The sequence below is a fragment of the Monodelphis domestica genome, chromosome 1 (genome assembly GCF_027887165.1).
Source record: "Monodelphis domestica isolate mMonDom1 chromosome 1, mMonDom1.pri, whole genome shotgun sequence".
Lineage (NCBI taxonomy): Eukaryota > Metazoa > Chordata > Mammalia > Didelphimorphia > Didelphidae > Monodelphis > Monodelphis domestica.
This window is the reverse complement of record NC_077227.1, coordinates 326,705,180-326,732,973: the sequence shown is the minus strand read 5'-3', so window position 1 is coordinate 326,732,973 and position 27,794 is coordinate 326,705,180. Positions and strand designations below refer to the sequence as shown.

Here is a 27,794-nt window from a genome sequence, read left to right as displayed (position 1 = left end):
TTAGAGTCAGAAGACCTGGGTTCTGGTCCAAGTTCTGCCACTTAGCTGTGGAACTGTAGGCAAGCCACGCCATCTCTCTGAGCCTCAGTTTTCTCATCTGTAAAATGGGGATAATAATACTTGCATTACCTACCTCACAGGGTTGTTGTGAGGAAAGTGAACTGCAAGCCTTAAAATGATCTAGAAATTTAAGATATTAATGCTATTACCCTAAAAATCACCACATGCACACACACATGCGCTCTCTCTCGCTCTCTCTCTCTCTCTCTCTCTCTCTCTCTCTCTCTCTCTCTCGCTCTCTCTCTCGCTCTCTCTCTCGCTCTCTCTTTCTCTCTCTCTCTCTCTCTCTCTTTCTCTCTCTCCCTCCCTCCCTCCTAGATTTATTAGGGCAAACAAACAAATAAATAAATAATAAAAGACAACACAACTGGGATTCTTAATAAGTCATAATCATATTATTCTATTTTACTCAGAGGTCCATTGTATTATGAGATGGGAAACACATTTTTATCTGTGAAACAAAAGCCTTCTAAGTTCAATTCTAAAATGCCCAAAGGGATACAATGAATGTATAACATTCTTTATAATGATGACTAAAATAATCTGTACCCTCTAGCATTCTAAGTTAAAACATATATCCATAAATAAATAGACATATGCAATAATGTAATGTTAGCAGGAGCTCACTCTCTGACCCCACCTACTTAAGCTCTTAATTAATAAGTTATGTAAATATGTCTGAGAAAAAGAGGGAAAGAGAGGCAGGTAAAAAGAACTATAACGGTAACTGTGAACATTCTCTCAGAAATTCACCAAACAAGATGGTTATTCATTTATCAGAAATTTAAAAAGCAGTTGTTTATAGAACATTTCAGTATACAATCTCCATAACCATTCTAAATCTAAGTTGTTTTTTTAAACCCTTACCTACTGCCTCAGAAGAGTGGTAAGGGCTAGGCAATGGGGGTTAAGTAATTTGCCTAGGATCCTACAGCTAGGAAGTATCCAAAGTCAGTTTTGAACCTAAGATCTCCAGTCTCTAGACCTGGCTCTCAGTCCACTGAGCCACCCAAGCTGCCCTCTAAATCTAAGTTTTAAAACATTAAGCACACATTAAAGACCACTAATTTTAATGTTATATTATTTTCAGACATTTAATTCAACCAACATAATATATTTTATATGTGTAAGATATAGTGCTAGGTATATAAAGATAATAGTCTATTTGCTAAAGGAGTTGACTTATCTCATACAAGGTGGGATGCTATTAGTACACTATGTAAAATACAAGGAAAACTGTGATGGGGCAGTATAAAGATCTGGATAAACTGCCCTAAGAAATCTGTGGAAAAAAAGAACATTTAGCCAGCAGGACCAAAAAAGGTTTTGTGGAAGAAGTAGTACCTGACCTGAGATTTGAAAGAAAAGATAAGGAGGAAGTACATTCCTGAAAGGGGAAACAACTTGCTCAAGGGTGGGGAGATACCTTATAGCCTAGAGCAGGGGTCCCCAAACTTTTTATACAGGAGGCCAGTTCACTGTCCCTCAGATCGTTGGAGGGCTGGACTATTAAAAAAAATATGAACAAATTTGTATACTGCTGTCTGGGATAGCAGAGGCTGCAGCGCTGGCTGTGATGGGTCTGTCACACCTTGCACAGACCCATCACTGCCACCACTATATTGGGCAGCAGTACACACAGTGCGGAATCCCCTCCCCCAGATCGCCTCTCACCATGCTGACATCTTCCATTGTGTAGCCACATAATCCTTTGTGCAGCGTCTCATTCTCATTCAGTTACTCTCAGAACAAGGTGACCTGCAAAGGATCATGTCCCTGGAAAAAGTACTGTAAGTGAGTGATGCTCTTTGCGGTGCCGCCACATGCACTGCTCCTTTCACTGACCACCAATGAAAGAGGTGCCCCTTCCAGAAGCGGTGGGGGCCACAGTTTGGGGACCCCTGGCCTAGAATGTATGAAACAAAACCAACCAGATAGATTTGAAGGTAGACTGCAGAAAGCTTTAAATGCCAGGCAAAGAACTGTATTTTGTCCTACTAGCAAAAGGAAGCAGATGAAGGTTTCTAAGTAAGATTATTTTGGTTGTTGTGTGAAAGGGAATTCTTTATTCTCTTTGTCTATTTTGAATGAATCAACCAAAAACTTAACCCCCCTACTTAACACTAAGTAAGGGAGTTCACAAATCACCTACTTGGAGAGCTCCACCCTTTTAACTCAATCAGTCAGAAACTTGTGAATCCTTTGATAAGAGTTTATACCCTCAGAGAATGAGAGGTGGATCCTACAGACACTGCCCTCTGGGCAGTGCTAGGCAATTTGGAAGCCTGTGTGAAGAGGGGAAGGGACAGGAAGTGATGTGGAAAAAGGACTACAAAATGTCCTGAATTTCCGGTCCAAGGAGTATTCAGCTTGAATCTTCACAGCTGGTGACTTGCCTCTTGGAGGCAGCTTTGGACTTGAACTTGGCTTTGACTTGGGAACCTGGCTTCTTGGACTTCTCTGGATTTTCTCCTTTGGACTTTTATGTTGGGTGAGTGAGTAGCTAGGAAGCTACTATACTTCTACTATACTATACTACTTCTACTTCTCTGGATTTTGGATGAATACTTCAGATGTATTTTAACCCAGGCAGACTACTAAACAACTGTCACCTTCTTTTTTCTATAAATTTTTATTTTCCTCTTATGCAGCCCAAGTTTTCATGAGATTTTACAGTTGCCATATACATACCACACTGTTTATTCATACTGCAGCTCACTAAAGCCTTTAAATCTTTCTTTTTTTCATTAAAAAATTGTTTTATTTTTTAAAACCTTTACCTTCCATCTTAAAATCAATACTGTGCACTAGTTTCAACAAAGAAGATTGGTAAGGACCAGGCAATTAGGGTTAAGTGACTTGCCCAGGGTCACACAGGTTAGGAAGTAGCTGAGGCCAGATTGCCTTTAGGTCTTTTTCAAACTGCTATTTAACTATGCTTCCTCTATCTTGTATTCAAGAAATTGATTTAAAAAAAAAAAACTTACAGCTTCACAAGTACTCATTAAATTGTGGCTTATAAGATTCAACCCAATGCTCTAACCAAAGAGTTGTTAGTCACTTTTCTATCATGGAACCCCTCTGACAGACCATTTAAGTCTATGGACCCTCTCTCAAAATACATGAAATGAAATATATAGGATGACCAAAAAAACCCAATTATATAAAAATACACATTTAAAATATTATTTTAAAAAGCTCATTGACTCCAGTTTTAAGAAGGGAAGGGAAAAGGAAGAGAATAGTTATTTATAGAGTATTTACTATATGCCAGGCTTTTATAAGTATTATCTCATTTTATCCTCACAACAACTCTGCAAGGTAGGTGTCATTATTATCCCATTTACAGCTGAGGAAACTAAAGCAAACAGAGATTAACTAATCAGCCAAAGCTCACATAAGTAATTAAGTGTCTAAGGTTGGATTTGAACTCAGATCTTCTAAACTCTAGGCCCATTTATCATTTAAAAATGATAGACCTTGTTTGAAAATGAGCCTACATTTGCCCTTCAATTACATAGTTCCCCTCTCATTCTCAGTATTTCAAAGCATTAATAGATGCTTAGCAATCGTATTAGCAAATTCTGTCAATATTTGAAGATAGAATTCATTTGGGACAACAGAAAACTCCATCAGAATTATTTCCTTTTGTGTCTTCAGAATTTTGAGAATTTTCTATCTCTTTTAGATGAATTCCCATATAGAATTTGAGCTCATGCTATGCTACCAATCCTTCTTCTCAACTCTTTGACACCACCTCTCTCCAAATCCAGGGTGCATGTCAGACTGGTTTTCTTGTTCCTTACAACAAAGGAGAAAGCAGACATTCCAGAGAAGATAGAAGCCAGCAGTAGGAAACCAGGAAACCATAGGGCCTAACTACCCCATCCAAATGTGTGAAGAGAAAGGACCCTGGCCCAAGCATAAAATCTCAAACCTAGAACTGGAGCTAGAGAGATATGAGTAACAAAAGAAGACATTAAGTACAGTAAAAATAAAAACAAAAACAAAAACAAACATAGGTTAGGAGATTCCAACAAGTAAGCATAGAAGAAAAGAGAAACTATATAAAAACACAATTAGAACTTCAGGGGAAGAAAAGTTTAGCTCCAAGCACTCCAAGAGTGGCTGGAAAAAATAAAGCAAAGACAAAAAATGAATCAAATTAAAATTGATACAGAGAGCTCAGTAGGAAAATACTGAAAAGAAAAAACTTAGAACAAAAAGTAATTACTGATGCGTTTAATGAACTCCCTGGAAAAAACAATGGAGTCAATGACCTCAATGACTCTAGGAGATAAGAAATAGTAAAAGAAAACTACCCAGTTATCAGAACCAGAGTCCAAAGTAAAAATATAAAAAATCCACTGATCAAATCTTGGAACTTCCAAATAAAAATCTTCCAGGAATGTCACAGCAAAACCCCACAGCTTCTGCATCAAAAATGCTTTGTATATAGATACATAGATATAGACACAATGAAAAGTAGGCAAAAAAGAAATAAATCAAGAACCAAGGAATCACAGTTAGGATCACTCAAAACTATGGTACAAATATTATATAAGGAAAAATCCTGTAATACAAAATTCAAACAAGCAAAGGATACTAATTTATAAGAAAGAATAACCTACCCTGAAAGATTGAGTATAATTCTGCAAGGGAAAAACTATGGTCATTGAGTAGAAAAGAGAATTTTCAAGCATTCCTCATGAAAAGGCCAGAGTAAAAGAGATACTTTATAATCTAAACATGAGTCAAAAAATATCAAGTAAATAAACTTGTGAAATTAGAAAGGACTAATGAGTTATTTTCTTTTCCCTCCTATTTAATAAATTTTTCATTAACTTATTAACATAAATATTTCAATATGCACAGAAAAACAAAAAAATGTATCTTATATGTAACTCTGAACTTCTATTATATACCATTTATCTTGTTTCTTCCTTATAGCTTTTTAAAAAAGTTTTTGTATGAGAATTAAAATTTAACATGGTAGTTCCAAAAGGGTCCTATTTGTCTTTGTCCCATTCAGAATTATTGTCTGTTCTATTTGTTTTTAAAATAATCCATTGAAATTCACACAATTGCTCTATGTCTCATTTTGCAAACTTGATTTATCACTTCTCTTCCAGGACAAAGGAAGTATGATTTATCAGACTTATAGACTTATCTTTATTGATCGCTGATTTCCTTTATAAATTGTACAGTCATTTCATAAGTTGCTCTGATTATGCTCAACCTATCAGTTCATAGAAGTTCTTCTAGGTTTCTCTGAATGTGCTCCTTTCATCATTTCTAAAAACATAACAGTATCTTATTACATTCATATTCCATAAATATAGTTTCAAGGAAATCCTTTGGTCTAGAGAAAACATTGGTGAATTTGAGCTAAATCTTTTCAAAGATCCCTTTCTTTTTTCCTTATCTCCAATCTTCCCTGGTACTAGTGCCTTGCCCTCTAAAGTTTCTTTAATAAACTAATATATCTTATGCATATTTATTCATATGGATAGTGTCTCCTATTAGAAGGTAAACTCCATTAAGGCACAGACTATTATTTTTTTACTATCTTTGAATATCCATACTTTAGCCCAGTGCCTGGCACATAGTTAGCATTTGACAAACTTTTTTTTTTTTAATTAAACCCTTATTCATTCTTGGAATCGATATTGTGTATTGATTCCAAGGCAGAAGAGTGGTAAGGGCTAGGCCCTTACTTGCCCCCCAGGGTCACACAGCTGGGAAGTGTCTGAGGTCACATTTGAACTTAGGACCTCCCGTCTCTAGGCCTGGCTCTCAATCCACTGTCTACCCAGCTGCCCCTCATTTGACAAACTTTTTAATGGTTTGTTCAATTTCTTTATCCTGTGATTGTGTTACTTAAATTCTCTATTCATCATTAATCTGAGGATTTTATATTTTGGTAAATATTCATTTATATAATTTGTTCTTAGTTTTAATGGCATTTTAATTGTGCAAAACACCTAACAATATTTTTTCCTTTTCATTTGTTGCTATTTATCTTTCTACATTTTTTACATGGGGAATTTGATTTTCCTTATTTAAAAAATAGTCAACAATTTATAAATTTTATTAGATTGCTTAAAATAGTTCCTAATTTATCAATTCATGCTGTGTCTTTTTTTCCCTAGAATTCAATTCCAATTCTTCAATATTGGACATTCTTGTTATTAGTCAGGGAAGTACTGCATGAAGTACTGGTCTTAGAATCAGGAAGACTTAAGTTTGAATTCTGTCAAAAATTTAGTAGCTGTGTGACTCTGGGTAACTCACTTTCTATTTCAATTTTCTCATCAATAAAATGGTAAAGAGGACCAAACTCAGAGTTGTTAGGAGGATCAAATCAGATGAGATTTATCACAATACAGTGAGTGTCAGATTTAGGAGTCAAGAAGACCCAAGTTTGAATCTTGCCTCAGATACTAGTTATGTGACTATGGAAACATAATTTAACCTCTATGTGCCTCATCTTTAAATAGAGATACAGCATCTACCTCACAGGGTTGTTAAGACATACATAAAACACTTTGAAAGCCTCAGTGTTATATAAATACTAGATATTGCATCATTATATATGGTGACTTTAGGCATTTTGTTGTTTAGCAGCTTATATCTTTTACATATACCTATTTTTACTGTTGACTTTTTGGAAATAATTGCTCTGCCTATTTTTTTTTAATTCACCTGAAGCATTTTAACTTTGTATGAATGTCTTAAGTGTATTTTTTACAAACAAAATATTGTTGGATTATGCTCCCTAAATTCATTCTGCTCCTGCCCTCCTCCATGTTATGGTGGAGTTCATTCCATTTACATTCACTGAGAAGATTGTTAATTGTGTATTTCACTCTAAAACAGCCCCACAGATTTTCTCTTACTCCAACTTCTTTACAAAGAAGAAGAGGGTGGAGTAGAAGAGATCTGATTAATATTAGCAACCTATAATTCACTTCCTACTCCTTGGTCCCTCCTCTTCACCATTTCAAGAAAACAATGTGTGTGTTTGTTCCTAATACCTTCTCTCTACTAAATCATCCCTTACAATAAGTGCTCAAAAACTAAAATTTGTTGGTTTGAGATTATTCTTTCCCAACACTTACTCTCGCTCTTACAACTTCCTCTCCTTTTCCTATGTCTACCTGAATCTCTACTGAGTTTAATGTATGACTACAACAAACTGGATTTTTTCTATTTTCACCTTGCCTTCCAGTCCTAATACATTTATATATTTTCTTTCTTCATTTTTTTTTGGCCAAAGTTTTCCAATGATTCTGACATTTTTCCATGACCTATTTTTCATATAAGTTGGTTTTGAAAGTAGATACTTGACATTTTATTTTTCAGTTTTCCTTGTTGTTTGAGTCAAGTTTTCTCCACTCTAATTTTCACAGTCTGCTACCATTACCACCAACTGCTCTAAACTATGTATTCTCCTTCTGATTATTTTTAACAGAATTCTTATTTTGATATAGTATTATTCTTGATCTTTTACTTCATTCCTTCTCCAACTAGAGTCCTTATAGCCAAGATTTTTGGAGGGTTGTTGGTGGTGATATTGTGCTATTTATTTATCTATTTATTCTACTTATTGTAGAATACGTCTTTACTTCTTGGATATCTCATGATCCATGGTATTTCTTCACTGTGTTTTGTATCTTCTTTTTACTTATATCTCTAGCCTCAGTTCCTGGTTTGGGACTTTGTACCAGGGCCAGGTCCCTCTCCTCCAAGCCTTTTGAACATTGTAGTCAAGCCTTACCTATTCCTGTACCTACTTCTTGGGCTCTTCTTACTCTCTTCATCATACTTTCTATCTGTTGATGCTAGACCCTCATTCTCTGATTCATGACCCCTATAATTATCTGACCTCTCTTTTTTTCTCTCATGCAACCAAAGCTTTCAGGGAATCCATTCCAGGATTTCCTTTCCAGGTGGTTTCTGCTACTACCATGAAGAGCCTGCTCCATGGATTCCCCTTTTTCACTATGACTCTCAGAAAAATGACAATTTTTGCAGGTGTTACAGAGCATATTGTCCCATGGTAGGGTTGCATCCCTACTACATCCCTGATTATGTACCCTACCATTAATCTACTTTCCCTGGGTTACCTTTTTCTGCCAGGAGCCACCAAAGTCACAATGTTTTGACATGATCACTTGTAGAAACCAGGAGGTTACAAAGTGGCTCCTTGGCAGGATGGAATCATCCACTCAGCCCCCTCTTGTGACTTCTCTCATGTATAAATGGAAATTTTGAGCCTTTGGACTTCATCCCCCAGAAGTCCTTCAGTATTTCCCAAAATTCCCTTTTCCTGTGTCCCCGCATTTTGTGTGATTGTATTTAAGTGGCTGTAACTCCTCCCTCTTCCTTTTTTGGACCTGCCACTGGACTGAATTCAGACAGTTCTTTTGCCTTATTATTAATAAAAATTTTTTTATAAGATTATAGTTATTTATTATTAATTTTAAAACCCACATTTTTGGCTTACCACAAAGTGATTGCGAATTCTCAAAAATTTTTGAGCAGATAGCCTTAAAGTAAAGATAGTAAATTTGTCTGCTCACTGCCCACCATGAGGGACTGGGTATGGCTGCGCTCCTGCCTGGCCCTGCCACCTTCTGCTGCCTGCTGTTTCTCCTGTCCATCTGCTTGGCCAGCATTCCTCACTGCTCTCTACCCAGCTTGGAGCCTCCTCTTGCCCAGACTAGACCCACCACAAGATCCTGCCAATCCCAGCCATTTTTTCCCACAGAGGGTGATATATAAAAATCTTTCTGCCCCAATCCCTTTCCACACTCCATGTGTGTTTCTAGCCCACCATAGCCATTTCTCAGCTTGGAGAAAAGAATCCACATCTTCTAATTGTCAAGCAGATTTTTTTAAGCTGATCCTAGACTCCTAGTTTAGAAGGCTATTACTAAAGGTTTTTCACAGGGACAGCAGTTAGTTCTAAATAAGTAGATTTAAAGTCAATTTTGGGGAATAAGCCTGGCTTTTTTTTCCCTTTCTTTCTCTTGACCCAAAACACCAAGGAGAAGTATTTTTTCTCTCATATGCAAATAGGCTATTGTTTACCCTCAAAGTTTTGCTTCTTTCTGTTTACTCTGTAAATAAACCCCATCTTCCAGAAAAAAATGCTATTGCAAAGCATGCTTGAAACTCTGAAACAACAGTTTGAGTTGGTAGAGCTAAAAAGTGCAGTTTGGATCTGCTTAATTCTTTTCCTGAGAGATTTTATTTTCATTGGAGATTTCCCATTTTATTTCCCTCTCCTCAAGAATATGCCATAAGCTAGGCTGCTTATGCTATAAACCAACCTGAAGTATTTTGACAAAGTTCTAAAAGTCCTAACTGTTCTCAAAATGCAGAGTGGAGATTCTTCCCTTTACTTCTATGAGGAAATTCAGACCTCTGACAAATGAAATCTAAATGGATAATAAATATGGGGTGAGGGGAAGGAAACTTTAAAAGAGATCTGTAAGTTTCTTGCCAATATTTTCGAGTTTATTCTCCTCCTATAATAGTGAACAAGTCTAGTGGGATTGGTAAAAAGGATTTTGACTACACTGCCTGTCTGCACCTTCTCATTGGTTTATATTATTGTATTTACTGACTGCTTTAAGGTTAAAATTTTTTTAACTTTATCCATTTTAATTTAATCAATATCTTTGTTATATTGAATCATTTTAAGCTACGATGTTTTGCCTATATTGATCTTTAATTTGTACCTTTATCTCTGCTGAAGAACAAAATATCACTGTATAAGCCCATGAACATCTTGCCCAAAACCCTTATCACTAGATCCATTGAAGATCACATGTTGCCTTTGTTGATTGCCACATAGATGATGATGGATGAATTTCAACAAAACTGGTTACATAGTATGCAACCTTTGGAGAATTTAATAAAAATTTAATTGTAATTTTAAGGGGTCTTTAGAAATAATTTTAGTAAATAGTAATTTCTAAATGGATGATTTTCTAATTTATATATTTACATATATATTATAAAGAATGTTGTATTAAAGGTAGAGAAATAAAGAAATATTCCTATCAAGGTATTTCTATGAATCAGGAAGCTGCAAAAAAGAGCTCCTACAAAACTTTTCATTTTAATTTACTTACAGCAGAACAATCTAGATTTCTTGATGATGTTCTAGACCCAATTAAGTTTTACTTTGTTTAAAAATATGTTTTCTAAGGTTGAAAGATTTGCTACATCTGTAAAAATTGTGACAAATATCCATCAGTTCGTAGGTTTTTTAATGTCATACAGCAACTTATGTGAAATATGATAGTGGGTTTGTTTGCTATTGTAATTATCTGGGCTAGTGTGAATTTTGGGGACTTTGGTACTTCTGTGAATGTGCATTATTTACTGTATTAATGTTTTATTCTGAAAATCATTTATACTCACATGTGGCTGACACAGTGTGTCACTGATTTTAAGCTATATATATATTTAAAACTTTTTTATTGTTTTTCCTTGCATGTGCAATATAGTATCTGAGTTTTATTTTTTCTCTCCTTTTTGTATTTGAAGCACATGTCATCAGTATTGAGAAGATTTTTCTTTATTTTTTTATTTTGCAGTAATACAATTTTTAAATACATTTAAACACTAATATTAATGCATTCCCAAAAAGCTTTAGACTATAAAAATGATGTCATTGTTTAAAAAAATATGGGACTTTGCTTAATGATTCTGTCTGATTCAAGAGAATACAAAAATAGACCAACCAATCCCAATACGATTGATGAAAATTTTGAGCCATGACAAGAGGACTTGAACTTGTTTGGGGTTCAAGGTTGCAGCTGTTTACCATGTGTTAAAGGCAGGTTTTCCTTGTCCTGCATTCTACTAAGTATCTCAAATTTGGCCCCAATCTGGATCCTATAATCTAGTCCCTTTTCTGTCTTTCATAGTGTGGCAAACTTTCTGTAGTCCTGGCTACTGACTGGGTAAAATGCATAATTGCTTAAATCATTTTATTTGGGCCCTGATTCAAGGACCTGTTATAGATTTGTTCTTCCTTTAGATTTTTTTAGACATGAGATTTTTACATTTTGTATTTCATCCACAAGTTATTTTTCTCTTTTATTTGGATTTTTCATGTTTTTCATTTTCTTTTGCAAATCGATTCATATACCTCATAACTCAGGCATGCATCCCTGAGTGATCCCTGTGTTTGTTATTATTCACCTCAGGGGGGCCAAGTTATTGTTTGAACTTTGATTTAAATTTGTGTAATTTTATGATAAAAAACTTGCTACCTCCCAGAATCCAGAATGTGCCATGAAGATAGATACCTACAGAGACCACATGCTACACCAGAAGATCCAGAGTGAACTTTGTGATGCAAACTGAACTATGAGGGATTGAAATGCCTTTGTTTTAAATGTATACTCTTATGCCAAAGGGAACTGCCCCCAAATTGGCTTTTTGCCAACCTAGTAATCATTGGTTTTGTTCTCTTTTCCTTTTATCCACAAATTATTGCAATTTTTAAGTTGATTATGTTTCCATGATCCTTTTGAGGAAACTAGTTTCCCAATAGGATAACAGGGGGAATATGTATAAATGGAGATTTTGAGCCTTTGGACTTCATCCCCCAAAAGCCCCTTAGTATTTCCCAATATTCTCTTTTCCCACCTCCCTGCATTTTTCGAGATTGTATTTAAGTGGCTGAAACTCCTCCCTCTTCCTTTTTTGGACCTGCCAACTGGGCTGAATTCAGGCAGTTCTTTTGCCCTAGTTATTATTAATAAAAATTTTAAAAGATAATATGTAGTTATTTTTTATTAATTTAAAAACCCACATTTACTAACATCCCCTATTATTAGAATTGCTCTTACTCAACCCCAGGAAAAATAGATGAGAGCAACATGATTGCAGGGTTAATATAGATGTCCCACTCTGTTCCCCCCCCCCCCCCAGAATATTACCAGGAGATCCCACTTACAAAATTAAACCTAAGGATTCTTATATACCACCCACTTAGATAGGATCCTCTTTTTTTAGGCATAAAAACTTCTGACAAATCTGTGCTCTGAATTCCCCAACATATATCTGGGTCATGTTGATTCTACCCTCTGACCCTGCACTTAGCAACAATGTTTTCTTGACTATGTCCTTAGGTTTCACATCTGTTGTTAGGTTCTATGGAAACATGTATGTTGAGAATGAAACTGTGGGCCAAGTAGATCTGTGATCATGAGGGTATAAAATAAAGCCAAGCCTCAGCCAAGGTGGAGCAGTTTATCCTGTGAAATTTGTGCTGTGGGTTAAATAGAAAGCTGTGCCACATTCATCATTCTGCCGACACCATCCCACCTCCAAGACCCCATCCCCTATGGGAGGCTGGCCTACCCCACAGCATTTTTCTTCCACATTTCCTTTAATATCTACTTCCTAGGTCCATGTTTGCTCACTCCCCCAAATATCAGTTGCTCCCAGAAGTTCCAAATCCCTCCACTTTTGATTCAGGACAAATAGACTTTTCAAGTACTAAATCTTCCAAGCCACTCCCAATTATAAGGTCTATATCTCCCTTCAAAGATCATTTCTCTTCACACCACTGACATGGTGTCACCAGGTCCATAATTTCCCATTTTATTTGAGATGTTCCAAGGGTTCAAGATAAATAAGAATTATGAGAGCAGTATTTAGGGCCTATACAGGAAAAATAATGAGCAGAAATAGAAAAACTGGAATCTGCAAAGGAAAGCCTCACCAAAACATACCAATCTCAAAGGCAAGATGCATAAAGATGAACCCAAAAATCACAAATCTCTCAAAAAGGGCATAATAATACAAAAAAACTTTAACATCATGATACAGGAAGTAACAAGAGAACTACACAAAACTTTTAAAACAGAAAATGAAATGCAAATTGAAGGAATTCACAGATCACTTGCAGAAAAAAATCCAAGGCTGCAAACTCTAAAACACTTAAGTATTGAACAATTCAGTTCAGAAACAAATTCTACAAGTGATTGAAAGAATGACTTTCAAACATAAAGGAAAGGATATTCAAATAATGCAAGACTGTTCTGCAACCACTAGAAAATATAGGAGGGAAGAGAATAATGTGTTCTAAAGAACAGTGAAGCTCAGGACATAGTCCAGGGTAATTTACCCAGAAAATCTGAGCTTCACTATCCATGAAAAAGATGGATGTTCAATCATAAAAATGTATCAGAACTGAAACCAGAACTGAAGAGATTATATGCTTCTCTAACACCCCAAGCCAACAGAAACATAGAAGTGAATAAAAGCAGAAGCCAAGGACAGCAACTGTAATGGAGTGACAACAGATAGACTAGTGACTTTAAAAAAATGTACACAAGAAGTTAGAGGTGAAAGTGGAAATAAGGTAGAGCTATGGTGAAGAGGCATGCACAGGACATTATGAACAGAACCTGAAAATAACCCATCTATAGGTAAATCAATTTTTTTTTTTTGTAGGACTACATTACAACATGGGAGGGAACAAGAAAAACAGGGAAAGGAGCAGGAGGATAAAAAGGAGAGCATGTGTTAAGCCCAGTGAAATCAGTAGCTAAACAATAATGAGAGGGTGACTCCTATGATCTCAGAAAGAAAAGAGCTTATGGGGTGAGGAGGAATGCAGAAAAACTGAAAAGGAGGGAAAAGGAAGGAGGCCTTGCTTTGACTGTGGGAGGTGGTTCCACCAAAGAATGCTTTTATGGATGGAGGACTATGAAGTGTGATATGGACCTTAAATGGAGTCTTCATATTTGAAAGTTTACCATCTGTCTTCTTCAAAATTGCTTTATCTTTAAGCTAAACACAGTCATTTCTTTAAACTATTTCTTATGACATAGTTTCCTAAACACTAAGAATACATACTGTGTATTAGTTCCAAGGCAGAACAGCAGTAAGGGTTAGCAATGGGCACTTGACCAGGGTCACACAGCTAGGAAGTGTCTGAGGGAAGATTTGAATCCAGGACCTGCTGTCTCTAGGCTCTCTATCCACTGAGTCACCTACCTGACCCTGTCACCATATTTCAAAACACATTCTCATTCATAAGTTACTTCTTAAAATGTGGTGGCCTGAATTCAATCCAAAACACCTAATGTTAGCAAAAAGAGTAAAGCAGAATTTTTTTTTGTTTTGGTGTGGATATTTTTCTTCTATATAACTTTGATGGTTACATATAAAATATTAAACACAACTTCTTTCCTTGTCTTCAATTACTTCAATATTTCAAAGACGTACAATGTAACGTTATGTGGGTATTCTCTCCAACAATACAAATCACAGCACTAAGGGAAATAAGTAGAAGGCTTAAGAGTTGCTGTGGCCAAAAATTCAATTTCCCATTACTTAGCATGATGATGGCTGTCTCTTAACTTAGCTGATTGTCAGGCAACAAACCACTGTCCAATATAGGATGATACCTGAAACCTGTTAAGACCTGTCAGAGCTTGTACTTTGCTTGCATAGCCTTCAAGAATCTACCAACACCTTCATGGTACAATAAAGCATCCAAATAGGACTTTAGAGGAGGTTCCTTTCTACATTTTAAAAACAGAGATACTCAATTTGGAACCAAATGTTTTCATTGCTTTTCTTTATTTGACATATCTCTCTGTTTTTTACTCCCTTCTCCTCCATTACCACTGTCACCAGTGTACCCTAGGTCCTTATCACCTTACATCTATGTTACTATTCTGGATGCTACTCCTGATCCCAGACTCTTGCCTCTATAATTCACTCACTATATATCATTGCTAATATAAATCTCCAATTTCATCATGTCGCTTCCCTGTATTCAAAAAGTTATAAGGGCTCTAACATCAAGGTAAAAAAAAATAGTTGATTAATATAAATGATATCAACTTCAAAGTTCAATAGATTGTAAGCCATAGTGCTTTGTCTTTGGTCCTATTTAAAAACCAAAGATATAAGTGAAAATATAAATCAATCTTATCAAAGTCATGAATGATACAAAACTTCAAAGATTCACTAATATACTATTTAACAGAATCAGGATTCTAAATTATCTTGATAGGCTGAAACGATGAGACAAAATAAAATATAGTAATAAAGTAAAAATGTATACGATCTAAAACTAGGTTAAAACAATCTACTTCATGAAAATCTCTATGAACACATCATCACTGGGCACGTAACCCCAGTTAACATAAAAAAGACCTTGAGGTTTGAGTTGATCAGAAGATTTGTATGAATTGGTATGATGTATGTTTGAAATCTATTTTGGTTCTAGGTTTTGAGAGCTAAAAGTGCTTTGTAGAAAGCAGATGCTTAATTAATATTTGTTGATTATTGATCAATTATTGTATAAAGAAAAGTGATCAGTACGGTAAAAGTTAAGGAAGCTGTACTTTTGAGTATCCATTGAGATATCTGAGAATGCTGAGAATGTGTAGTTTAGAGAAGACTTGACGTGGGGTATATATATGTGTGTATGATATAAGGGTCTTCAGCTATCCGAAGTGATATTATGTGGATGCTCTATTAGAGTTATTCTTTGTTGTACTAGATTGAAAGTAAGTAAAAGAGCAATGGGTATTAGTCTACACTGAGACAACATGCTAAAATTTCTCTAAGGTTTCCATTACTTCTTAGACTATGATTTTCTCGGCTTAGACTGGAACTGAGTAAAGCTGAACTAGAATAGTTAAATATGGTTGAGGTCAATTTTATTTGGGTAAGCTATTAATTGGTTTAAAAATGTAAATATAATACTGATTTAAATACACCCAAAGGGAAGTATAAAGTAAAACATCAATATTCACAATCAGCTAAAGCTCACGTATTTAAGATAGTGTCATACATTTCAAGTCAGAAGTAATCTGGTAGGCTGAAAAAAATAGCATATGCTCCATGTATTTGAAATCCATAAGAAATTTAGTTGTTGAACTGAAAATTCAGTTACATTTAAATTTAGTGTGAAGTTTGGCATATTTCAGTAAAATTGAGGTTAAAAAAAGCATCATCAATAACTATGCAGAGAAAAAAACTAATAAAACCCACTCCAGTCACTAAGAGAAAAACAGGATGAAATAGCTACTGCAACATTTCTATAATTTTTCTAATACAGAAACCAATATAGTACACTTCCATTAATGTCAAAGTTTTGAACAGAGTTACATCTAGTGGTCTATAAGCATAGTAGGTATTAGAATAAGCCACCAAATAGCCAGGGGGTAACAGTTTTCAATCATTGTCAACAATGGCTGGATTTAATATATGATGTAAATTTAGAAAGGCTGCAAGCTATTCCATCCTTCTTTCTAAGAATCACAATCATGAATAACATTAACTGACAGTCTTAACAAAGCACATATACCCAAGTCTGAACAGGCCAAGAAGCCAAGACTACTTTTAGTAGATCTTGGTGAAACAAAACATTCCTAAGTCAGTCATAAGGAAATGTGTCATTTATAGGAAATAAATGTACATAAAGAGGATTAACTATTCAGTTCTGTTGATACAGAAATTTGTACAGCTTTATTTGAAAAGAATCCAAGTAGCCAGCCTATTGATGAAGTGTCTCCTAGTACTTAGCTAGGATAGCCTCACTGAAAGCCTTTTCAGCGTGGTAGAACCTGCCAGAGCTTATACTCCATCAACAAAGCTTTCGAGAACCCAGGGTTGCATCCATGACATGATAAAGATTAAAGAAGGATTCTACAGAGGTATGTCTCATGCAAATATCAGTATTGTACAATATTTCTTGAAAGATAAACAAAAGTGATAAACTTATTTGACAGCTTTTTGTTATCAAGTGAGACATGTGCTCACCAAAGGTATTCGTCACTGTTAATGGAAGAGATCCAGCACAGAGTCCAAATAAAGGAAGAATTCCCTATAAACAAATGAAGAATGCTTATTAAGCACTTAATATTTATCAGGGCTATGAAAAGACCTACGGATGCAGATACCAAAGAAATGCACTTAAAGATCTTTCATTGTAGTAAGGGAGACAGCACATATAGAGAAGTTATGGTCAGGAAAGGGAGTTTGTATCTGGAGATCAGTCAGGCAGGCCACTGACATGTCCTTTCCTGAAGCAATGTTAGTATGGATTTGATTACTCTGCCCAAAGCTGAAAGTGAGTGAGTGGGTGTAATAAAGGCCTCATGGCATGGCAGGAAGATGGCAGTGAAATATGATCAGCTAGCTAGATATGGTAAGCACTATAATCAGGACAACAAGGCCTGGGGAGGTGGGGTGGCATAAGGTGGGATGGAGGGAAGATGTGGGTAGGAGGAGGATAGGGCTTGGGAAGCTGTGACTACACCAGGAATATGGTAGTGAAGAATGGTTGGTTGCCTACAGCCAGTTAAATACAATGAATTCTGATCAATCAGCACAACAGGGCCTCAAGGCAACATAGCAAGGCCCTTGACTTAGAGGGTTCAATTATGAAACACGGTAATATGGTAGAAAGATGGCAGTATGGTCAAGTATCTGGGGTGAACTGCAGAAAGCAAAAATCAAGGCGGCATTGACATGGCCACAGATTGGGCAATGGAGTCAAAGCATCAAACAATAAGCATTTATCAAGTACTTCCTATGTAACAAGCCCTGTGCCAGGCTCTAGGGATACATGTACAAAGAATGAAACAATTATTACTCATAAGATACATAATTGAATGGGGAGACAATAAGTATCTAAAATATATGTAGCAGAAATATAGTTAATATATATAAATATATACAGGGAATAAATAATTTAGAAATAAAAGCCCTAGCAGCTGGTTGGAAAGAACAGGAGCTTCTTATAAAAACTAGTGCTTAAACTGTGTCTTAAGGGCACACAGTGACTCTACGAGGCAAAAATAAGGAGGAAGCACATTCTATGTGCATGGGGCAGTCAGTGTAAATATGCAGATAGGCAAAGGATCATTATGTGTGTGAAACAATGAGAAGGCCAGTTTGGCTGGGTCATAGTGTAGGAAGGTGAATACTAGAAAGATAAGTGAGCCCAAGTTTGGAAAGTCTTAAAAGCTAAATAGAGTAGTTTATAATTTTATCCTAGAGTTTTAATAAGAAGCCACTAGAACTAAGGGAGTCACATGATCAAATCTATTTGTGATAAAGGAAAATTATTTTGTATGAAGTATGGACTACAGTGGTGAGAGACTTGAGACAGGGAGCCCATTAGGAGGTCACAGTCACTATCTCACAAGATTTGGAAACAGCCACTTAATTGGAATCTTAGAATATTCCAAAAGGGAAAAAAGATAATGGCTTTTGACAGAAAATGACTTAACCTAAAAGTAAAAAATCCTAAAGGGAAAAAATTGAACCTTAAGTGATACAGAGAACTCAGATGCATTCTTAAAGAAAGGATGAGAGCTGAGTAGATAATTTATAATACAAATACAGGAGTCAAGAGAAATCTAAAATATCACATATATTTGAGTAACTAGGAGCTAAACAATAATGAAGTGCATACATTCTAATGGGGGGAGCAGGAGTGAGGAGTGGAAGGAAGTGTCCCTTGAATATTCTGTCATACAGTGATAGGAGTTAAATATGACAAAGAGAAGGTCTAGGGATGGTTTTGTTCTATTGTGATGATTTTAAGAGAACAAAGAAAAAGGAGGGAAAACAAATACATTAGAGAAAAAATAAGAAAGGAGTAGAACTTACTCTTACTCATAAATGGGGTATTCTAAAAGAATACAAATATCTAGAGGAAAGTGTGGGGGGGGAGGGGTTATAAGTATCAGGTGAATCTTAATCTTATTTAAACCAAATAGGAGGAGGTTGAACACAAACACACACACATACATATGTACAAGTTTAGTATTAAACTCTACAGGAAAAAAATGGAGTCAGAGAGGATACAGAGTTGGGGAGGGAATAATCAAACACAACCAAATCAAATTACAACTTGAGAAGCTGGCTCATACAGTGGGAACTAAAAGAAAAGAAAATGGCTTTAGAAAAATTTTTTTCTCTAGGAATGAATGCCACCCAACTCAACTACAAAGAGACAGTAGTGTCTCACAAAATCATTTATAAGAATATAAAAATAAACAGAAAATCTTTTTACTCAGATCCTTTGAGTAGGGGTTCTGCAAATGATTTGATTTATGAATTTATGAGCCAGTATATCTGTGCCCAACAAAGAAAGCATTTTTTAAAAAACATCAATTCAACATTTTGATGAATATGTGATCTCTTATTGGAAGGGGTGCCCAATGGGCCTTAAGTATGAATTGCAACAAATGCAATATTCTATCCCAAAGTAATCAGCAATTAAGGAGACCGGCTTCAGAAATGAAAATAACCAAAAGATTATGATTGTTTAGATGTTAGTCCCCAGGGCCCTGTTCTTCTAATTATTTCCTTGGCTTTTATTAATATATATATGTATATTTATATAGATGATATATATATATCTATCTGTCCAATATTGAGCTTTACTCTTTAGGTTATTTATACATAGCATTCTATTGAGACTTTATATTAGTTTAACTGAATATTTTATAGTCAACTGAAATCAAAATATTGAAAATAGAACTGCTTACCTTCCTTTCATATCCCCATTTTCTATTTTTCCTCATTATGCTACAGGTTAGGCAAGACCATAAATATCAAGCAAAAAAAAATCTCAGATATACTTATTAATGAACTTCATTCCAAACATCCACTATCATACCAAGGTCTAACAAACTTGTCTTCATAGTATCTTTTGAATTTGCCCATTTTAGTTTGTTCCCCTATCTCTATGGAACATCTTTAAATAACTAGAAAAGATATTCCTGAGATTAATTATAAAGGAAAAGCCTAAATATTAACTTTAGACAATTTTCTCATCACAAAGGTTTTTTTTTTTCATTTAAGAGTAATGAGTTCAGAATAATAATGACTTATAAATAACATTTAGGACAGGAAGCTTAATGTTACTGAGCAAACTCATTTGCGCCATCACCTATACAAATTCAACTGTATTTATTAAAGGCTTATTATGTGCTAGAGACTGGGGATCCTCAAATGAATTTATGATTCTGTTTTCTGGATGTTCCCTCCAAGGAAAAATAATGAAATTCACCTCCCATGATAAGTCTGATAAATGTATTGGAAATTCTCCTTGTCTTTTCTTGATGCAAACATACCAGTAGATGCCACAGCCTATTCAATTTGTCAACCCTTGTCCTTGCCATACAATCAAGTTCTCTTCTTAGCATGCATTTCTCTTATGACATTTTTTTCTTCTCCACGTGCCACTCCACTACCCATTTAAATTCTTTTAAGACTACTATGTTCATGTCAAGAAGCACTACTTCATAACACTAATATTAAAAAGGCTAACCTTCATCTAGGTAGCACAGTGAAGTTGGGAGAACCTGGGTTCAAATCTGGCCTCAGACACTTTCTAGTTGTCTGATCCTGGGCAAATCATTTAACCCTCATTGTCTAGACCCTGCCAATCTTCTGTTTTAGAATTAATACTTGGACAGAAGGTCCAAGTATTTAAAAAAACAAAACAAAACTAGCCTTTGTTCCAGAAGAAAGTTTCAGTCAGTGGAGAAATTCTGCAATTTTCTAAATGCAATTTAACTTCTCATATTTGATTCTTAGCCCAAATCATTGTCCATGTATATTACTTGGCCAGCACACACACACACACACACACACACACACACACACACACAACATGCACAAATAAGACAGGTTCTACAGTTTGTGCACCCAACTTTAGGTCAATCTATAAAATAGGCATTCTATGTACTCTTGGTCTTTCATCAGGTCAGATGAAACTCAAGTACTTATATAGATCTCCAGAGGAAGCTCTACAATGTCCTCTGGATTTGAGAAAACCAGCACAATGTCATCAACATATAGAGAGATAACCTTATTATCCAAGGAAATACTTTTTCAGTATAGATTCTGTACTAGAGCTCTTCCATCAAAGTGCCAACACTTTTGCTAAGCATAAATTTCCCTATTTTACTATTCCTTAGTCCAGCATTGGCGAACCTTTTCAAGATCATGTGCCCAAACTGCAACTTCAAGCTGGCTATGCATTACCCCAGAGAGTGAAGGGAGGAAGTGCTTGCATTGGGCAGCTGGGCAGAGGGGTAGGTTATGTAAAATGTCCTAGGGTGCTTTGGAGAGGGGGAATGGAGAGTACCCTCTTGGTCACCAGGGGACAAGTGCCATGTCTTCGCCAACATAGCCTCATGTCACAGGGTTATTTTTGTAATTTTTTTCTTTCAAGGAATCTTAAATGTTTTTGATGTATATAGATAACTTGTTGGAAGAGAGCCTTTCAGGTAACATTTTCTAGATTGATTAAAATGCTTTTTCATAATCAACAAACAATAAGCACAGCAGGAGAATGTATTCTCAACATATTTCAGACAATTTTAACATGGTAAAGGTGTGGTCCATTTTATAATATTGTTTGCTAAATCCTGCATTAATACCTTCAACAGGAATATCCTAGGTCTGTGTGTAGAGATGTCTCAGAAGATATTGCATAAATGGAAAATTCTGTAGGCATATAGGTTGATAGTTGGTGATGTCCCCTTGGTCACCTAACTCCCCTCCCCCCAATATTAGTAGAGTCAGATATGTTTTCCATATTTTTTCTATTTTCTTCTCCTTCATATACAAGACTGAACTAGAGGGTCCTCAAAGGTCCTTTTCAGTTCTGTGAAATATGAGCCAAAGTTCCTATCTAATGAAATGATCCCTCAGAATTCTCACAACTGTCATGTCCAGCACATGACAATTTCTTTTATAACCTGCATCCAATCCAGTTGTTTTTTTCCCCGACTTTTTCTCTTTATTGACATTTCTACAACACATCTAGGAGTATGATTTTAAAGAGTGAGGTGTTGCTATTGTCATTGATTGTTAAATTTAAAATGAAAAACAATCTTTTTGACTTTTCTTCTGTTTACTATTCTCACTGTCAAACATCCTGAGGAAGACTTTGCATATTGGTTCTCTTTAAGCTTTCTTCATATGGGTTTTACTTGTTATTTTTTATGCTTTACAAGATAATACTGCTCATAATTATCCATCAACCTTCTCTGTAAGATTTATGAAGTAGTTTATATTCTAAATGATCTCTTGACAATTTAAGTTTTTACTATATATAAGGGACTTCTGAGGCTCATCTAGTCTCCTTGGAAGACAGTTGTCTTACATAATTTAATTTCTGTTTGAAATTATCATAATCACTGTCATTAATTATGCTGTCCACCATTATCCCCTTTTCATTATCACTTAATTGCTTTCAGGATTGAGTTGTTTCAATTGTATCTTTTTATTTTTCCATTCCTTCTACCATTTTACGTATTTTGATCATTGTTTTGACAAATCAATGATCTGACTGTACACAGAACAGCTGATCCCTAGTCGATGAGTATACACATACAAAAAAAAAAAAGAGGTAGTTTCTGACCTTCAGGAGTTCTCCTGGGAATGAATAACATGCACATCATTAAGTAACTACAAACCATAGTAAATGTAAAAAAATTTGAAGAGAGAAAAAAGTACAAAAAACCAGGAGATCAGGAAAGACTTTCTATAAGACTTTGAAGAAAATTTCAAAAGAGGAAGGTAAGAAGGGAGAACACAGAAATGGGGCAAAGGCAAGGGAGAAAATGGATAGAAGGGGTTAGCACACTCCTTTCTGCTATTTCTAGATCATCTCCTAACTATTATCCTTATGGAAATCACAGACTATTAGCATCAAAAGGGACCTCAAAGGCAATCTATAGTCCAGACTGTATCTAAATGAGATTTAATACACAATATTATAGTCTACATCTAATCTTTGTTTAAAGAATTTCAAACTAGCATATCTTGAGTGACATAGCCAAAAAAAACCTGGAAATCACTGGCTATAGAGGTGTAAGGAAATTTGAAGGGGAACTAAATAGTAAAAAATGATAATTTTGGAATGCAGGGAATCCTCAAGAATAAGAAAAATATGAGGAAAATAGAAACCAAGGAAATGAGATAATAGTTAAGAACATATATGAGGTTAGACCACTGTTCAGTGAAGTTCTAAGATCACTTATAAAAGTATCCCTAAAACTGTAGTGCCCAGAAACTCATAGATTCACTTTCTTACTAAAAATCAAAACAAAATCCCTTTGACTTTAGCCTTTTAAGAATCTCTTCCACTGAAGCATATCTTATTTGCCACCCTGTAAACTCCTGTGAAAATTCTAGTGCCTTTCTTTCTCTGGTTTCACAACCACTGCCCTAACAGAAGTATCCTTTTCTCCTCAATATTTGTCAGGTTCTTTCTTACATCCATGTTTCAGTTCATGCTTTCAGGGCTTAACTTCCTCCCCACCCTGACTCTCTAAGTATCAAAATATCTTTAATCTTTCAAGATCTAAACTATACTGATACCTTCTCTACCTGACTTTTGGACACAGATTTGCTTTTGAATTACTCTCTATTTTTGTTTTTTTTTTGTTTTTGTTTTTGTTTTTGTTTACCTCTTGTTTTCTCAGTAAAATTATAAGCTCTTTAGAAGCAGCAAAATCATTGTACTTTTACCCTCCACAGCATTTCAGCAAAATGCTAAGCACATTTCCCTGAGTAGGTTTTTAGTAAATGCTTATTAAAATGAATTGAAGATGTAAAGGAAAATCACAGTGAAAAATTACAGAAGTCTGCTCAAAGAAGTGCCCAAAATATAGTTACAAAGGATTGAAGTATGCTCCCTATATCTTAACAGAGATACATGAAAAAAGACATATATATTCAGACAGAGCTGATGTTTCCATTGTTGTGACTTGATTGTACTTATTTGTTATAATGGAAAGCACTACTAAAAGAAGGAGAAAACTACTGGTAAATGATCATGATGTTAAAAAAAAAAAGCATCATTCCAAAACAGCTAAGTGTCTCAGTGGATAAAGTCAGGCCTGGAGATATAGCTGGTCTCAGACAACTTCCTAGCTGTGTGACCCCTAGGTAATTCACTTGATCTCAACTGCCTACCACTTACCACTCTTCTGTTGTGGAAATGATACTCTTTATTATCAATCTGAAGGCAAAGTAAGTTTTTTTTTTAAAGAGAATCAATAAAATATGCAAAAAAGCAGAATGAATTCATCAGTTTCATGTAATAAATAAACAAAAGTAGAATAAAAGAATAAAAAATTCTAAATAAAGGGTCTTCTGTGTTTAAGGGAAGGATAGTAATCAGAGTATGCCTAAAATAGTAGCTGTAAGGGCTATGCTAAATCTGCCTAAAGAAAAGCAATTTGTAAGACAAAATATTCTAAACTGTGGCTATCAAGAGACCCAAGGTCTCCCAAGGAATGTCTACCCTATTCTGTTTATTCAAATACCATTGCCAGGTTCTTCCTCCAGCCACTGCCTTTATTTAGGAGTCTCTAAAGCTGTGTCCTATACTAACTACCTAAACAACAGCATTGTAGTACTTTCTGGTTGGAGAATATGAATGAAACTTGCTTAGTATGAATTACAAAACTGACATAGAAGCAAATCATCAGAGGGATAGACTCATTTACCTAGAGATCTGTTACAAGTCTAATTCAGTGAAAAGCAGAGAATCTGATATATTCCTCTCTCTCCTTCCTGGCTCTTAGGTCTAAGTCTCAGACTATGACCATTTCCACATTCAGAAGGTACAGCTGCTAATATACTGCCTCTCACATAGTAGCAGTTTAATAAGTGCCTGTTCAATTGAATTGTATCTTAAAGATGATGTAGGTCAACCCCGTTTCATTTTACAAATGAGAGAACCTGGAGCAAAGAAATGAAGTGTCATAGTCAAGGTCACTAATTTAAAGAAAAAAATAATTGAAGTAAAAATAGCAGGAACTTTATAAGCAAGGGACATTGCCATCATGGAAGACTACATTAAGGCATTAAGAAGTAATAATCCCACTGAATCTGCCTGGGTTTGGCCACATCTGGACTATATTTGGAAGGACATGAATAATCTCTAGTGTAGGTAAATAACTAAAATGGTGAGAGGACTGGAGACCATCTGAAGACCAACTGAGGGAAATAGGATTATTTGTCATGAAAGAGAAAATATAGAAGTAGAATGTGATAACTGTCCTCAGTTATCTAAAGGGCTATAATTCAGAAAAGAGACTTTCTTCAGGGAAGAGGAGAGACAGAAAAAGAGAAAAGAAATACAAGTAAAAACTTCCCCCCAAAAATCAGAAATATCCAAAAGTAGACAGAGTTCTTTTGAGAGTTAATAGACTCCCTCTGAATAGTTTTTCAAGTGGCTGTAATATAGTCACTTGTTAACACTGTAAGAATAGATTTCTGATGAAATACAGGATAGACTTAATGACAGAATTTGTAAAATGCTTTGCTAAAATTTAGCAAAACTGTATCCACAGCACTCCGGAGATACCAGCCCAGTAATCTTGTCACAATGGAAAATGAGATTACTCTGACAGGTATGGTTGCTCTTGATGAAGCTGACTGACTTTTAGTGATTGCTGCCTCTCTAAGAATTCACAAACCCATTCAAGGATGTTGGATTAGATAACTTTTAAGGTTCATTCCAAATCTAAGTCAATGATCCTCTAATGTATTCTAGTAAAACATATGCAGTGACATTAAGGTCTATAATACTAAAAAAAAAAAAATTCACACTCTGTCTGAGGAACTATAATCAACAATTTTTATCCTAGAAACTGATAAGGAAAACATTCCTTCTTAAACAGTGTGGGAAACTGGAAATGGCTCTCTGGGAGAAAGAAATGTTAAAGAGAAAAAGACTGCAATATAAATACAAAAAGTAACAATAAAACTTCTTTAAAATATGTTCTAGAATTTTGTCAGGAATAGAAATCAAGTTTGTGGGTGGCCATGAACAAAGAATTGTCATCTTGTGACCACTTTACTAGTAATGATCCTCTTTCTACTTAGCTTGTCTGGTCGGTCCTTCACAAGCAGATAATTTATAATCTGGACCATACCTGAAGCCTTTCCAGCATGGCAGAACTTGCCAGAGACCATATTTTCTTGGCATAATCTTCTAGGGCTCAGGGTCACTTTCATTCCATGATGAAGTATCAGAGGAGGACTTCTGGAATCTTCAAACTATAGGGCAGTGAGTTGGACTTCTTTGACTTTATGTCTTGAAGAATCAAAGAAGTTGTGTTCACTGATCTATAGTGAAAGCCAGCCTTTTCCTTCTTTTTCAAAATCAGACACATTTGCCTTTCTTCAACCCTATAAGCATTTTCCTCATTATCTAAGATCTTTACAAGATAACTAACAGCAGCTCAGCAATCTTATCTGCCATCTTTTAGACCCCTAGGATGGAGTTCATTTGGGACTAGTGACTTGAACTTGAGGGCAGCTAGATGCTGTCTTACCATCTCCTCATTGATCTTGGGTTTCTACTCCTTGAAAACCATTTTTGTTCTTTCCTCCCCAGTCCAAAGATCATTCTCCTTTTAAGAGAAAACAGAAGCAATATAAGAGTTGAGTAGTTCAACCTTTACACTATCATCCATTATTATCATCCTATCCACCATGAGTAGGAGTTCTATCATTTCTTTCATCTTCCTTTAGCCTGAACCATCACAAACAAAAAATCATGTCCTAAATACTTATTGCCAAGTGTAGCTCATTTGGAGCTTTAGTACTGCTGACACTATTGTTATATGACTGTGGTACTTTTTTGTATTCATTCTGTTACCTCCTCTTGCTTCCATCTTCTATAAATGTCTTTAAAAATCTCAATTGGTCATTGAGATCCCTGTGTATATTCATCAGTCTCTTTAGGCAGCACTGACTTTTCCTTTCAATTGAATCCATTTCTGCTTGTATCTTCAGAACTTCATTCTTGAGAGTATCCTATTTTGTAAGGGCTTTCCTCTAAAAAATAATAGGCCTTTGGATTTTACCTAAACTTTCCTTGTATTTTTTGAAACCTGTTCTTCCCAAAATCTAGGGTGCATGTCAAGACCATGTCCAGTCTTCCTCTCTTCTATCATGAAGTCTGAGGGGGATTGGTCACTTGCCCTTGCCGCCAAGGTTCCTGTAATTTCTACTTCAGCAACCAGTTCCTCCTTGTAAATCAGAATCGGGTCCAGAATTGCAGTTCCCCTGTTTACTTCCTCTACCTTTTGAGGTATAAGATTATCATTAAAGCAAGCCACAAATGTATCAGCTGTTCTGTTTTTACAAAGGAGAGGGAAAGAGATGGGAAAAAAAGAAAGAATAAGAGTGTAAGCCAACAACAAGAATTCCAATAGATGTCTAGATAGCTTCAATATTATGTTTCTATGCCAATTTTAAGATCTAATTTCCAAACTCCAATGCAAATTTCTATTTTCTAGATGGTCAGAGTATTACTCTCTTTTTATCCCCCTGAAAGCATTACTTTTCATTTCCTGCTTTTATAGATTCTCATCCAAATGCAGTATAACATTTCCCCTGATCAGGGGCTGGATTTCCTCACATAATTGTTAATTAATATAAGAGGCCACTATCTACAATCTCTTCCCCTATCAAATATGTCCCCTTTAAACAAGGTACACTAAAATCATAGTCCAAGCACAAATCCCATTCCACCAAATCTCAGCAATAGCTAAGAAGTCAAATGGCTTACTGTAGAAAAAAATGCTGGATGCTGGAAACAGAAGAAAAAAATATGATTTAAGGAACCTGGGTATCAAAATATAGTTAGCATTGCAGATTCTCTTTGAATTCACTTGTTTAAATCT

The 27,794-nt window shown here is 35.5% G+C and overlaps 1 protein-coding gene and 1 long non-coding RNA gene across 5 annotated transcripts in view; both read right to left on the bottom strand.

Moving 5' to 3' along the window:
- Positions 1-27,794, bottom strand: part of SETD3 (SET domain containing 3, actin N3(tau)-histidine methyltransferase) — a 110,003-nt gene that overhangs the window by 45,024 nt on the left and 37,185 nt on the right. The window lies entirely within an intron of this gene.
- Positions 64-27,237, bottom strand: LOC130456354 (uncharacterized). The gene is made up of 3 exons (XR_008915095.1): positions 26,765-27,237; positions 26,439-26,516; positions 64-97 (listed from the first exon to the last, which is right to left on the bottom strand). It is a non-coding gene; the product is annotated as an uncharacterized LOC130456354 (long non-coding RNA).